Raw genomic sequence first — 13,344 nt, 5'->3', positions numbered from 1 at the left:
CCCATGTTTCTGCCTATAATATTGCTCCCCATATGTGAAGTAGGTTGACTGCAGGCACAGTTTCAAGAGTTGACACAGTTGTTCTGTGGAAAGCGTGGTCCTGCTGCTCAGAGTGGTGTCTGATTTTAATTTTAAACTGACCACCTCTACTGCATCATCAACAGGAATGCACGTAAAGAGTGATGTGACATCAAAAGAGACCATTGTTTCATCAGTCTCCATGACGACATCCCTCACCTTATCCACAAAGTCCATGGTGTTCTGTATGTGGTGTTCTGAGCTGCCAACTAAAGGGATGAGTACAGACGCCAGATATTTGGAAACATTGTAAGTGACAGAGTTAATCATGCTAACGATTGGTCTTAATGGTACACCTTGTTTGTGGATTTTAGGTAAACCATACAGACTAGGTGTGGCCTCCCCTGGGTACAGTCTGTGGTACAGAAAACGGTCAATAGCCTTGTCCTTCTCCAAAATTTTCAGGCAATCTATCAATTTCTTCTTGTAACCACTTCCTGGATCTCTTTTCAGAGGTTCATAAGTGTTTAAGTCACTAAGGAGTGTCATAACTTTCTCATGATAGTCTTTCTGGTTCAAAATCACTGTGCACCTTCCTTTGTCTGCTGGGAGAATGATGATATTTTTGTCCTTGCTAAGAGTGGTGAGTGCGTCCCTCTCCTCTCTTCTGATGTTGGAAGGTGGTGGTTTGGCATTGCTGAGGCAGGCTGAAACTTTGATTCTGAGCTGTTCTGCTTCAGCCTCTTTAATTTGCAACAATTTGCAACAAAGCCTTCAGGGTGTTCTTCTAATACGTTTAGTGGTGGCTAGTAAGTAGCTTAAGGGAGCACTACCGCTACCAGGTGGTAAGACAAGTTGCAGTCTAGTCCCCGCCTACAGAGCCGGTCCAGAAGTGTAAATGGAAACGCAACAAGACACGAGCCGATCTGAGCTGACCTGAACTGACCTGATCCGCACTGTGACAGTGGAAAAGGGGCATAAGAGAGAGAGAAGCAGAGCACTATGTCTATAGCATCTTAGCTAATGCATCTGTATTGCAGCCCACTAGTTTATCGCTACATTAGTGCTAGCAGTTGTCGACCGGGGTGTGCGGGGGTTAGGATACGTGAGAGAAGCAGAGCGTGCTCTAATCATACAAGGAGAGCTTTTGGTCAGGCTACTTCTTGTGCCATGCTCTCTAAAATAGTTTTTGAATCCAGTGTTTACTTATGGAGGTAAACGTAGATGTTTAACCACACGTTAAAATACACCAGAATGTAAGAAATGGCATCTACTTTATTCAAAATTATTTTTATATTTGGGGGGGGGGGGGGGGGTTCTACCAGTGTGCCCCCCACCACCACCACACACACACACATTACTTCTGAGGCCAATGACTCTAATGGTTAATGCTCAAGTTTTAGTAAAGTGTTACACTCAAAAGTTGGAAACAATGTCTGGCTCGAATTCCACAAAATTTGAGTCAACATTTGTAACACTGGCTGACTCATCTGAAACGAAACAGCTCTAAAAGTTACTCAGTTGTAGATCTACATTCATTGTTTCATTTGTAAGTTTCCTTAAAATCTCTTCACTTATTCATGAGATATTTTGCTAACAAACAAACACAGCTGCATCTAATGGTTATTGGCAAATCTTTCAAATACGTGATCAGACAGCTAAAACAAATTTTCACTCCAAATTTTCTATTAGTATTTGTCAGATTAAATTAGTTGTGTACAATTGTTTTGTTTGCTAAAATTGCTTTGCTGTAGTGGCCATCTTGAATTGAGTTTACTTTAAAAGTTAAAAAATGTTATTTATTTTTATATGTTTAGTGATTCATGTGATATTTTGTCAATGGTAGAGACAAACAAACAGACACAGACAAAAAATTTACGATTTTCCGCCTTTAGCAGTGAGTGATGGTAAATTGGTGAGAACTCAAAGTCCGCCCTCTTTTAAAACTTCAAAAACAAACACACTTCCTGATCTCATCGGGAACTAAATTCTTCTTACAGCATGTGTTCAAGATGTTCATTCCTTACTAATTTGATTAACACGAGCATTGTTCCAGGGTCTCCTCCCCCCGTCCCTTCCTCACCTTCCAAACTTCAAATACTTCAGGATATTGAACATATTTATAGTCCCACTGGTGCTGAAACCAAAACCCAAAGAAGTGTCAAAGAGCATCCAGTTGCTAAAAGACAGCAGTGTTCACTCTGCCATAAATCTTTGATGGCAATAAAGAAAGGTTAAAGTAGGATTTAAATCCAAGGTTTAAAGAAAAGCCACTGCAAGTGTATACGGGGACCATTCAAGGAGCACAAAAGGAGTGCAGGGTCCCAATTCTGGGTGGAGCTGGGGACACAGTCACCGGATCCAGCCAAGTTCTGTTCTCTCCTGAGCCCTGCAGCGTAAACAAACAGCTGAGATGGAACAGGGTTGAGGCACCACCACCAAAAGGAATCCACACACAATCACACACACAGACACAAAAAGACAGGCAATCAGAGCGAGGCAGTGTGCCCAGGCAAAGCTCACCTCAGGGCAGCTCCACTGACTCAGCCTCATCACATTACTGTCTACCTCAAGTTTCATCGGCTGAAACCACCATCTGACAACAGGCTGGCCGCTCCGCCTTGTGCTGGGTGCAACAGCTCGTGGCTCACAAGTCAAACGAGGATCAGTTACTAACTGTCATTGAACAGTCTGTCGTTAAAGGGGCTTCACCGGCTTTTGACTGAGTTTCTGAGGGGGGAAACAGAAGGTACGCCACCTGCTTTCAGCTTTAAAACACATGAGGAGTGGCTTGATTACAACCCAAGCTCTACTCATTGAGATGTTATGGAAAATGTAAATAAATTAAGATTTAATGATTTTCAAATATGACAAATACATATTCCTGACATAAAAATCATGCTGAAACTAAGAAATCTTCTTCGTTTTTAGAAAAAAAAGAAGAAGATTTAGAATCTGATGGAAGCAACACATTTAAAAAAGTAACAATACTGTGAATGCTTCAAAGCATTCACTATTAATGACTAAGAGGTGTTTGTAGGATGTAACCTAATCATCAGATGAACAGATGAAAAATGTCTGAAAATGCTGATTACTTTCTGATTGTAACATTTTAGTGGTACAGTTTGATGCAAGATGAGAACTGTTAGTAGAGAAAGACAAAAATAGAACAGACTGGATGCAGTTTGTTTTTCTCACAGAACACCTAGTTGCTAAAGATTTTTGGAATACCATATTTTTCACTGTGTAAGTTGCACCATAAATCTGCAAGTTCTGCAACTTATACAGTGAAGTGACTTATTTATGTTTTATTCTCATATTTATAACCCGACCTTTGGCTGAGATCTGACAATTTCATTCATTCTGATATGGAAAATATTGAAAACTACCATTTTCAGCCACTAGAGAGCCCTTGAGTAATATGGCAAGCCAAGTGTCTCATTAATAGGTAAAAGTGGCTATTAATGAGATGCTTGGCTTGCCATTGAAGCCACCTTCATATCGCTCCGGAACTCCTGGATCAAACGTTAAATCAGCTGCATTTTGCCATGCCGCCTAGGCAAAATGCAGCTGATTTGACTGTCAATTTATTATGGAAATGTTCAGCTGAGTCACACCTTTACTATAATCTCAAGTAAACAAATGTTTTTAAGTGTTAACCTTGTTAAATTCTTGTTAAAGTCCTCCGGTGCACGCTCCAGCAGATGCCATTCGACAGCCAATCGATTTTTGGCACAACACCAGCCCACGTTTCCAGGTGGTCAGTGGTGACGTGTAATAGCTATGACTTATAGGGTGATGCGACTTATTTATGTTTTTTCCACCTTATTAGACAATTTTGGAACGATGCGACCAAAGCAAATATTAGCTCGTCATCTGTAAAATTCACTGAAAACTTCATGTTGGCTGCTGTGGACATTGTAATTGGGTAGTTTCATGCAGGTAAACTACATATGCAGCACAATTTTATGAGTCGTCATTTCTAACCCACTTGACACTATCAAGTGAAAACAATAACATTTTCTAAACCCCAGTCCTCGGTGGTACAAGGTTCTATAATGACTCGTCTGGCTTATAAAAATGTTGCTTTTTAATTTCACACAAACAGCTGAGATATTTGTGGCCCCCAAAGCTTTCTGCAAAAACATACACTAATTCACAATGATGATTCTGTTACTTCATGAAGATTAAAGGACATATCAAAGGGACCCAGACCAGGATCAAGGAAGGTGTGGCCCCAGGGGTACACATACTTTATGGGCACAACCAAAGTTACATTTTAAAAGCATACAAATTAGGAATCTGAGACTGTCCACATATACTTTAGGGGTTTTAGTCCCAGAGAGCATCCATCCATCATCTTTTACCCTCTTCTTCCATTTTGGGTCAAGGGGGTCGCCGGTGCCCATGTCGAGCAATCACTGTGAGAGGGGCAGGGGAAACCCTGGACAGGTCGCAAGTCCATCACAGGGCCACATAGAGACAAACGAGACAAACAACCATTCACGCTCTCACTCACACCTAGGGATGATTTAGAGTTACCAATCAGCCTAACATACATGTTTTTGGTCTGTGGGAGGAAACTGGGGTACCCAGAGAAAATCCACGCATGGAGAGAACATGCAAACTCCACCCAGAAAGGCCACTGGACCAGGATTTGAACCGGGGACCTGCTTGCTGAGAGGCAGCAGCTCTACCAGTTGTGCCACCGTGCTGCCCGCATCGCAAAGTCATGAACCAAAATCTTACAATATTTTTCTCATATTGATGACCTTAAATTTAAAATATAAAATAAAATTATAAAAGAAAATGTGACTGCGTTGGCATGGTAGCAAAGCTGATAGAGCTGTTGCCTCTCAGCGAGAAGGTTGCTGGTTCAAATCCCAGCCACGGCCCCCCCCCTGGGTGGAGTTTGCATGTTCTCTCTGTGCATGTGTGAGTTTTCTCCGGGTACTCCAGTTTCCTCCCACAGTCCAAAAACATGCATGTTAGGCTGATTGGTAACACTAAATTGTCCCTAGGTGAGATTGAGAGAGTGAATGGTTGTTTGTCTCTATGAGTCCCTTTGATGGACTGGAGACCAGTCCAGGGTGTCCCTTGCCTCTTGCACAGTGATGGCTGGATAAGGGCACCAGTGACCCCTCAATCTGAAAAGGAAGGTGCGGGTAAAGATAATGAATGGATGGATGGGTGAAGGATGGATGGATAGATGGATGGAAGGATGGATGGATAGATGGACAGATGGTTGGATGGATGGAAGGATGGATGGATCATGAATAGATGGATGGACAGATGGATGGACGAACAAATGGATGGATGGATGGATGATGGATGTATGTTACCATACCATACCACTTTATTTATAAAGCACTTAAAACAGCGACAAGGCCAACCAAAGTGCTGTACAGACAAAATAACAGGTAACACACCAAGCAAAATACAAAATGAGGTAAATCAGAATATAGACATAAAAACGATGCAGATAATGACGACAAACCAGTGTGGAGCATACGGGATCAAAACACAGATCATCTGGTGTTGAAAGCTACTGAATAGTAGTGAGTTTTTAAACGGGACTTGAAAACCGAGAGGGAGGGGGCCTGTCTAACAAGCAGAGGTAACTCGTTCCAGAGTCTTGGTCCTGCTACAGAGAAGGCCCTGTCACCTCTGCGCTTAAGACAAGATCCTGGAACTGTGAGGAGCAACTGGTCTGCTGACCTCAGGGAAAGCGGTGAGACATACGGTTGTAGCAGATCAGAGAGATGGGGGGGGGGGGGCGACACTGTTCAGTGATTTGTAGACATACAGGAGTATTTTGAACTGGATTCGAAAGTGAACGGGTAACCAGTGCAGTGAGGCCAAAACTGGTGTAATGTGCTCTCATTTGCCTGTACTGGTTAAAAATCGGGCTGCTGCATTCTGGACCAGTTGTAGTCGTGCAATGGAGGTCTGACTGATACCAAACAGGGGTGAATTGCAGTAATCAAGCCTCGATGTAAATGCATGCATGTATTACTGTCTCCAGGTTATTTTGGACAATATGGGCTTCAGTTTAGACAGCCGCCTCAGTTGGAAGAAGCATGATTTAACAATCATGTTTACATGATTGTTAAGCTTCAGGGAAGGGTCCATTATCACGCCCAGATTAGTGACTCTTTGTTTTTCTGACAGGGTTAGAGCGGAGAGGTCGATGCAATGGTTTGTGATTGTGTCGTTGGGAGGGAACAACATTACTTCAGACTTCCTTTCATTGAAACTCAAGAAATTTAAAGCCATCCAGTCCCTGATGTCAGCCAGGCAGTTGAGCAGAGGTTGAATCGAGCATGTACCATTGTGTCTTAGGGGGAAGTAAATTTGACAGTCATCGGCATAGAAGTGGAAGGGCATGTTGTGTTTCTGGAAAATAGCACCAAGCGGCAGCAGGTATAAAGAGAATAGGAGGGGACCCAGGATGGACCCCTGCGGAACCCCCCATTTAAGCTCTGCCTCTGCAGAACTAAAATCCTTGATGGAGACACAAAAGGATCTGTCAGCGAGGTAAGATCTGAACCAATTGAGGGCTGAACCTGTGATGCCCGCCCACTGCTCTAACCTAGCAATGAGGATCTCATGGTCGATGGTGTCAAAGGTGGCTGTGAGGTCCAACAGGACAAGCAGCACAGAATCAACGGTATCTGTGAATCTTAAGATGTCGTTAAAGACCTTCAGCAGGGCAGTTTCAGTGCTGTGGAGAGGTTTAAAGCCAGATTGGAAAAGCTCTAAGATGGCGTGATCCTCCAGGAAGCACTTCAACTGGGACTCGACTATTTTCTCCAGTACTTTAGAAACAAATGGGAGTTTGGAGACAGGCCGGAAGTTGGAAACGACTGAGGGGGTCAAGGTTTGTTTTTTTCAGGAGAGGCTGGACAGCAGCATGTTTAAAGGATTTTGGCACCATGCCAGTGGATAAACTACTGTTTACTATATCAATAATAGACAGACCTAGAGTTGGAAAAACCTCCTTTAGTAGTCGAGGGGGGACCACATCAAAGGGGGAGCCAGAAGGTTTCAAGCTGCACATGACCTGCTCTAGAGAAGATAGAGTGATGGGTTCAAAATGGTCAAATGGAGCTACAGATTGAGGTGGGATGGATGGGTCATGAGTTGGAGGGGAAATGAGAGCCCGGGTGGTCGCAATATTTTCCAAAAAGAAATGTAGTAAGTTGTCGCACAGCTCAGTCGAGGCTTCCAGAGGTGATGGTTCAGTGAGGTGGAGAACAGAGTTTAGGGTGGAGAAGAGGACATGTGTGTTGTGAGAGTTTGAGGTAATTATATCAGAGAAGTATTTGGATTAAGCAACTTTCACTGCTTTCTGATAACGGCGCCAACTCTTTTTAAGTATTTGAAAAGAGACCTGCAGCCTGTATTTCCTCCACTTTCGCTCCGCCCTCCTACATTGCTGCCTAACGGCCTTGGTGACGTCACTCAGCCAAGGTTCTGTTCTCAGTTTTGATTTTCTAGTTTTAACAGGCGCAACATGATCCAGAGTCTTTAAGCAGACAGAGATGAACTGGGATGTCAGCTCCTCAGTGGTGGTGAGAAACACTGGGGGCTGAATTATCATTTCAGAGTTATAAACATCTGTGAAACATGCAGCAGTGAAGTAGTTAATGGTCCGGGTGCTACGTGCACGAATGCACGGCTTAGGAGTTAGATGGGGGAGGGTGAACTCAAACTGGACCGGGATGTGGTCTGGAAAAACATTATCACCAATAACAAGATTATTAACAGTCATATCATGAGTTAAAACTAGGTCCAGTGTATGTCCACACTCTTGGGTGGGACCGTTTACTTGCTGAGTTAAATTAAATGAGTCCAATAAATCTAAAAAGTCCTTAACCAAGGGCTTCTCAGGACAGCACACATGCAAATTAAAGTCCCCAATAATGAAAACATGTTCATATTTTGGTGTGATTTCAGCCAAGAAGTCAGAAAATTCATTTATGAAATCCTTAGAGCGAGGTGGGCGGTAGACGAGTGCAAATAAAGTCTGAGGTGAATGTCTGAGTTTAAAGACGCTCAGCTCAAAGCTGGCGCGGGGAACTGGGATGGGCAGTTGTTTACAGTCAAAAGTTGATTTGAATATTGTTAATAATCCACCACCGCGCCGGCCTGATGGCCGCGGGGCGTTAAAATACAGACTGTTCGGTGGCAGTAATTCCGTCAAGGCGCTGGACTCACCCTGAGACATCCAAGTCTCTGTGATGCATAGAAAGTCCAAATTGTGCTCTTGAAAGTAATCCCTGAGGATAAAAGTTTTGTTAGTAACAGATCTTGCGTTGACCAAACACATCCGGATACTGTCCAACGTGGAGCTAGCAGTGGTGGAGCTATTGCGCGCTAATGGCCACAGGTTTTCAATAACAGCCCCTCCAGGTCGGTCCGAGCTGCGCACCGGCTGACAACTCCCGTTGGATACTTGGTCCGGGCACACGGGAAGCTGGAGATGGAAACCATGGCCGCCAGCTGGAGAGGAAGATGCAGCGCGCAGAGCTTTAAGCTTCACCAGCTGACCAGCAGGGGGGGAGGAGGGGGTGGGGGTCCAGAGGTACGCTCCTATTTTTCCAAATAAGCGACATCGGTGACAGAAAAAAGAAGATCCAAAAGTTGTTGTCTGTGTAGCAGCATAAATGGTGTGCTGCCACTTTAACATGGTCAATTGCGGCTTCTGTATAAAAGCACGTCACTCCCGTCTGTGTACACGGCGTTTGTCACGACGTCTGCTTGCTTCTGCTACAGATAACATTCTCCGGTAAGCGTGGCTAATGTTTGTTTTTCTTTGTTGCAGTAGTTTGCCTTTAGCTGCTAATACAAACTGGTTTGTTTTCTTAACGTTCAGTCTAGCCTCTCCTGGGTATAAGACCGGTCTGTCTGTTGTGTGCCCAATTTATGGCTTGAAGGTAAGGGTTAGCCTAGCCTGCTACCGCTTACCCGTTACTGTAAACAAATGCTTATTAGACAGTGTTCTGTTACAGCTGCATGATCCAATTCATACAGCAACTCTATTATAAGATTGTGCTGTAATATACAAATTTGCAGGTAGGCAATATGAGATTCTGTAAATTCTGCTGTCAATGGTTGAGTTTAATAGTGACGATCTGCTCCATTTTTTTTAGTTTTCAGATGAGCCTTCTCCTGCTGTTCAGCTGGATTCTGCTCGCTGCTGTTTTGCCTAGAGGAAAAAATATAAAACTAACTCGGGCCCTTGCCCTACTGGCTGAGGCTTTGATTTTAGTGAACCGAGTGCACCACTTAATTTGTTTTTATGAAATATTGTGACGTGGCTGTTTCATTAAGGCTGTTTGTTCATTTTTATTTTTCAGGGACTGAGACTTCGTGTGGTGGCGGTGGTGACCCCTGGTGGCGGTGTATCGCTTTGTGTGTGGAACACTCCTTTTCCCTTTTGTAGTTTAGGTGATTCCTCTTTCTTCACTGGATGTGGTCTCCTTGTCTTTACAGCCCCCCTCCCCACTAGTAAGCCTCAGTCTCACCTGATATTTTAGTGGGTTTTTTTAACTCCAGCACAGCTGTGTTAAACAATTGAATGCAGTCAACAATTTTCTGGTATTGCATATTTTAAAATACTTTTTGAATACTTTTAACGTGCAAATTACTCCCACAATAAATTTGGTAAAGTTTATTTGAATCTTGTCTCCTTCCTCCAGTAGAACAAATTTACGTGTCCTTTTATTTCCTGGAGTATAATCCCAGGTGGCATTGTTGGTTTTCACTCATTGCAAATTGACTAAAGAATTAACATTTTCCATTATAACGTTCATATTCATTAAAAAAAAAAAAAGATAACCACTCCCTCAGTATTACATCTGTCATACACCAGCAGAGAGTTGATGTCACAGATGAGAAATGCAAAAAACAAAAAATAATCCGAACACCATCAGCAGAGGTGGATTGCAAGCCATGTACACGGGCGCCATCTTACCGGAATGTATGTTGTGAGCACATGCTTGTTTCCCTTCAGAAACAACCGAAGTGACAGAAACAGGCTAAACTGGTTGATCTCATGTGTTCACCTGCTCAGCCTGACGCTGGTCAGTCAGGTGACTCCAGGTGTCTTCATCAGATTCAGCTGAGTGCATTGTTTATATTGACTGTGGACCTGCAGTTCACTAATGCCACTTTTGCACTGCTCCTACTCAGCCCCAACCCTGCTCACATCAGTCTGATTTGCACCACATTTCAGGATGGGTTCTGGAGGCGTGTCCAGAATCCAAAATCCTGCTAATGAACTTTTAATGAACTTTAGTTCACTGAGTGAGAGTTCTGCAATGAGTTAACCTCAAATCAGTCTGCTCCTCAGATATCCATCCATCCATTATCTTTACTCGCTTATTCCATTTTTGGGTCACGGGGGTTGCCGGTGCCCATGTTCAGCAATCACTGTGCGAGGTGCGGGGTACACCCTGGACAGGTCGCAAGTCCATCACAGGGCCACATAGAGACAAACGAGACAAACAACCATTCACTCTCTCACTCACACCTAGGGACAATTTTAGAGTTACCAATCAGCCTAACATGCATGTTTTTGGTCTGTGGGAGGAAACCGGAGTACCCGGAGAAAACCCACGCATGCACGGAGAGAACATGCAAACTCCACCCAGAAAGGCCCCTGGACTGGGGTTTGAACCAAGGACCTGCTCGCTGAGAGGCAGCAGCTCTACCAGTTGCGTCACCATGCTGCCTCCTCAGATATATAATGTTAAATTATTATTTTTAAATAATTATTTTAACTTATTTTATATATGAATATTTCTGTTCAGTGCCCTGAGACAACTTCTGTTGTGACTTGGCACTATATAAATTGAAATAAATCTGATGAACCTGATCCTACAAAAACATTTATATTTAAAATTCCATATTTTTCTTCAATATTTGATGTATTTGCACTCATTTTTGAGATGTGGTTTTGTTTCTTGTATGCAGATTTTATTTTTGTGATTTAAGTGATGATCAGTGATCAGTGTTATTTCTCACCTTACTGACTTTGTCTATAAAATAAGAAAGAAAAAGTTGGCAATCCTCATTTGAAGAGATAGGGACAATCAAACAGTGATTTAAAGTGTAATTCTTGTTTTGTGATTTGTACATGTGTGAGTTAGAATAAAGTTGAACTAGCTCTTCTTTAAATGTTTGACGGAAATATTTGTGAGAGATCCAATTATTTTGTCGTTTTATGATTTTTCAGCTGAGTTAACTTTAATTAAAAGATTATTTAATAACGTCAAAGTGAAAACAGGATTTCATGATAAGTCTGGCACCGTTTATTTATTTTTATGCTTCTCTGATTAAAAAAAAATTTATTCATAAAATGTTTTAAAAAATAATAAAAATGTTTCAACCCTCCGTCCCGGACTCCCGGTCCTCCCACCTGCCAGGGCTCAGGGTCCGGCCTCGCGTGCTTCAATGGGTCGGCAGCTTGTATGATCCTCCGCAGTGACTCCGCTCACTCGAATATTGTCGTCGGTCACCAAACACAAAAAGCGTCTGGACTTCAGCAATAAGCACAGCATTGTCATTATTGTTTTTAAAATCTTAAAAATAAATCCAGACACTGCTCCGCATTCCGAGAAATTGCAAACGGAGAATCTGAGAAAATTTTCTGAGATCCAGTGACTCCTCCCCCTGACCAATCAGTGTCCTGCATTCACGTGTTGGTCCCGACTCAGCTCGTACAATCCCACCAGAGAAGCAGGAACAAAACAAGATTTCGAATCAGCCTCAAATCAGCTAAAAAGTACTGTGGAATAGCAATATTTCCGTGGAGGGCTGAGTAGAGTCGGGGGCTCAGCAGGAGCAGAACAAATGGGGCAATATGCATATCTATAAAACTACTGGAGTAAACTGTTATTTCTACAGGTTAGTCTAATTGAGGGCAGCACAGTGGCACTGGTAGAGCTGCTGCCTCTCAGCGAGCAGGTCCCTGGTTCAAATCCCGGTCTGGGGGCCTTTCTGGGTGGAGTTTGCATGTTCTTTCTGTGCATGCGTGGGTTTTCTCCAGGTACTCTGGTTTCCTCCCACAGACCAAAAACATGCATGTTAGACTGATTGGTAACTCTAAATTGTCCCTAGGTGAGAGAGACCTGTCCAGGGTGTACCCTGCCCCTCACACAGTGATTGCTGGACATGGGCACCGGCGACGCCCATAACCTAAAATGGAAGAAATGGGTAAAGAAGGATGGATAGTCTAATTGAGACTCATTTACAACAGAGACCTGTTTTACACAGCGCCGCGGACCAACTTGATTCATCTGCTGGTATCAAACTTTGCATCGAGCACCTTTGTGTCATGGCAACAGGAGAAAAAAGACCAAGATTCAAAATATGAGCACTGATGCAGCATCCGTGTTTGACTGAAAGTGTTCAGATTCCACAGAGCAGTGAGTGACAGCTGCAGACATTTACATCTACACATTTAAAGTCTGAGACAAACAAAACGGAGCTGCTGACTGTATGAAGCAACATGTCTGATCTGCACAAACAGAAACAAACAACTCTGCCCTTTGTTGCTCATTAAAAGTCTAAACTTTTCCCAGCAATGTGGGACTGCAGCTCAATGAACAACAAACAAACAAAATAAAAGAAGACATGGACCAGACTTCATCTTTGTGTTCAACACGCGTGCAGCCGCCAGATGGCGTAGTTTCCTGCACAATGTGGGGAAGGACAACGGTAAATGGTAAATGGACTGTACTTATTTATATAGCGCCTTTCTATCTTTTCAAGATACTCAAAGCTCTTTACAACAATCTGTACCTCATTTACCCATTCATACAGCACTCTACTAGATCTCTACAAAGCTAATTGAACAAAATCATTCTAAAGAGACTAATCAGAGCTTTATCACATTCATACACTGGGACACACATCAGAGGCTATGAGGGGTTCAGTGTCTTGCCCAGGGACACTTTGGCATGTGACTGCTGGTGGATTTGAACCCCCCCAACTCTTGCATTGAAGGACGACTGCTCTAACCACTCAGACACAGCTGCCCCTAAATAATAATGAAAGCACACACGTGCGCGAATGGAACGTGCATTTATAAGCTCCATTCTGTCAGTCATGCATGAGCAGAAATCTATTGATGAAATCATCTGATTGTTTCCAAGAATCAAACTGATTGAGTTTTTTATTTATTTATTCTGAACCTTTAATATGTCTCCAATCAAATAATTGAGTTTTCAAATTTGATTTTATTCACACACACACACACGCACACACACAGACACACACACACACACACACACACACACACACACACACACACACACA

General features: G+C 43.0%; 1 protein-coding gene across 1 annotated transcript in view; it reads right to left on the bottom strand.

Moving 5' to 3' along the window:
* Positions 1-13,344, bottom strand: part of nrp1a (neuropilin 1a) — a gene marked incomplete in the record, with an annotated part of 413,352 nt that overhangs the window by 399,672 nt on the left and 336 nt on the right.

This window comes from Nematolebias whitei, chromosome 20, assembly GCF_014905685.2.
Source record: "Nematolebias whitei isolate Nwh7 chromosome 20, NemWhi1, whole genome shotgun sequence".
Lineage (NCBI taxonomy): Eukaryota > Metazoa > Chordata > Actinopteri > Cyprinodontiformes > Rivulidae > Nematolebias > Nematolebias whitei.
Note: the sequence above shows the minus strand (reverse complement) of the source record. Positions and strands in the feature narration are given on the sequence as shown.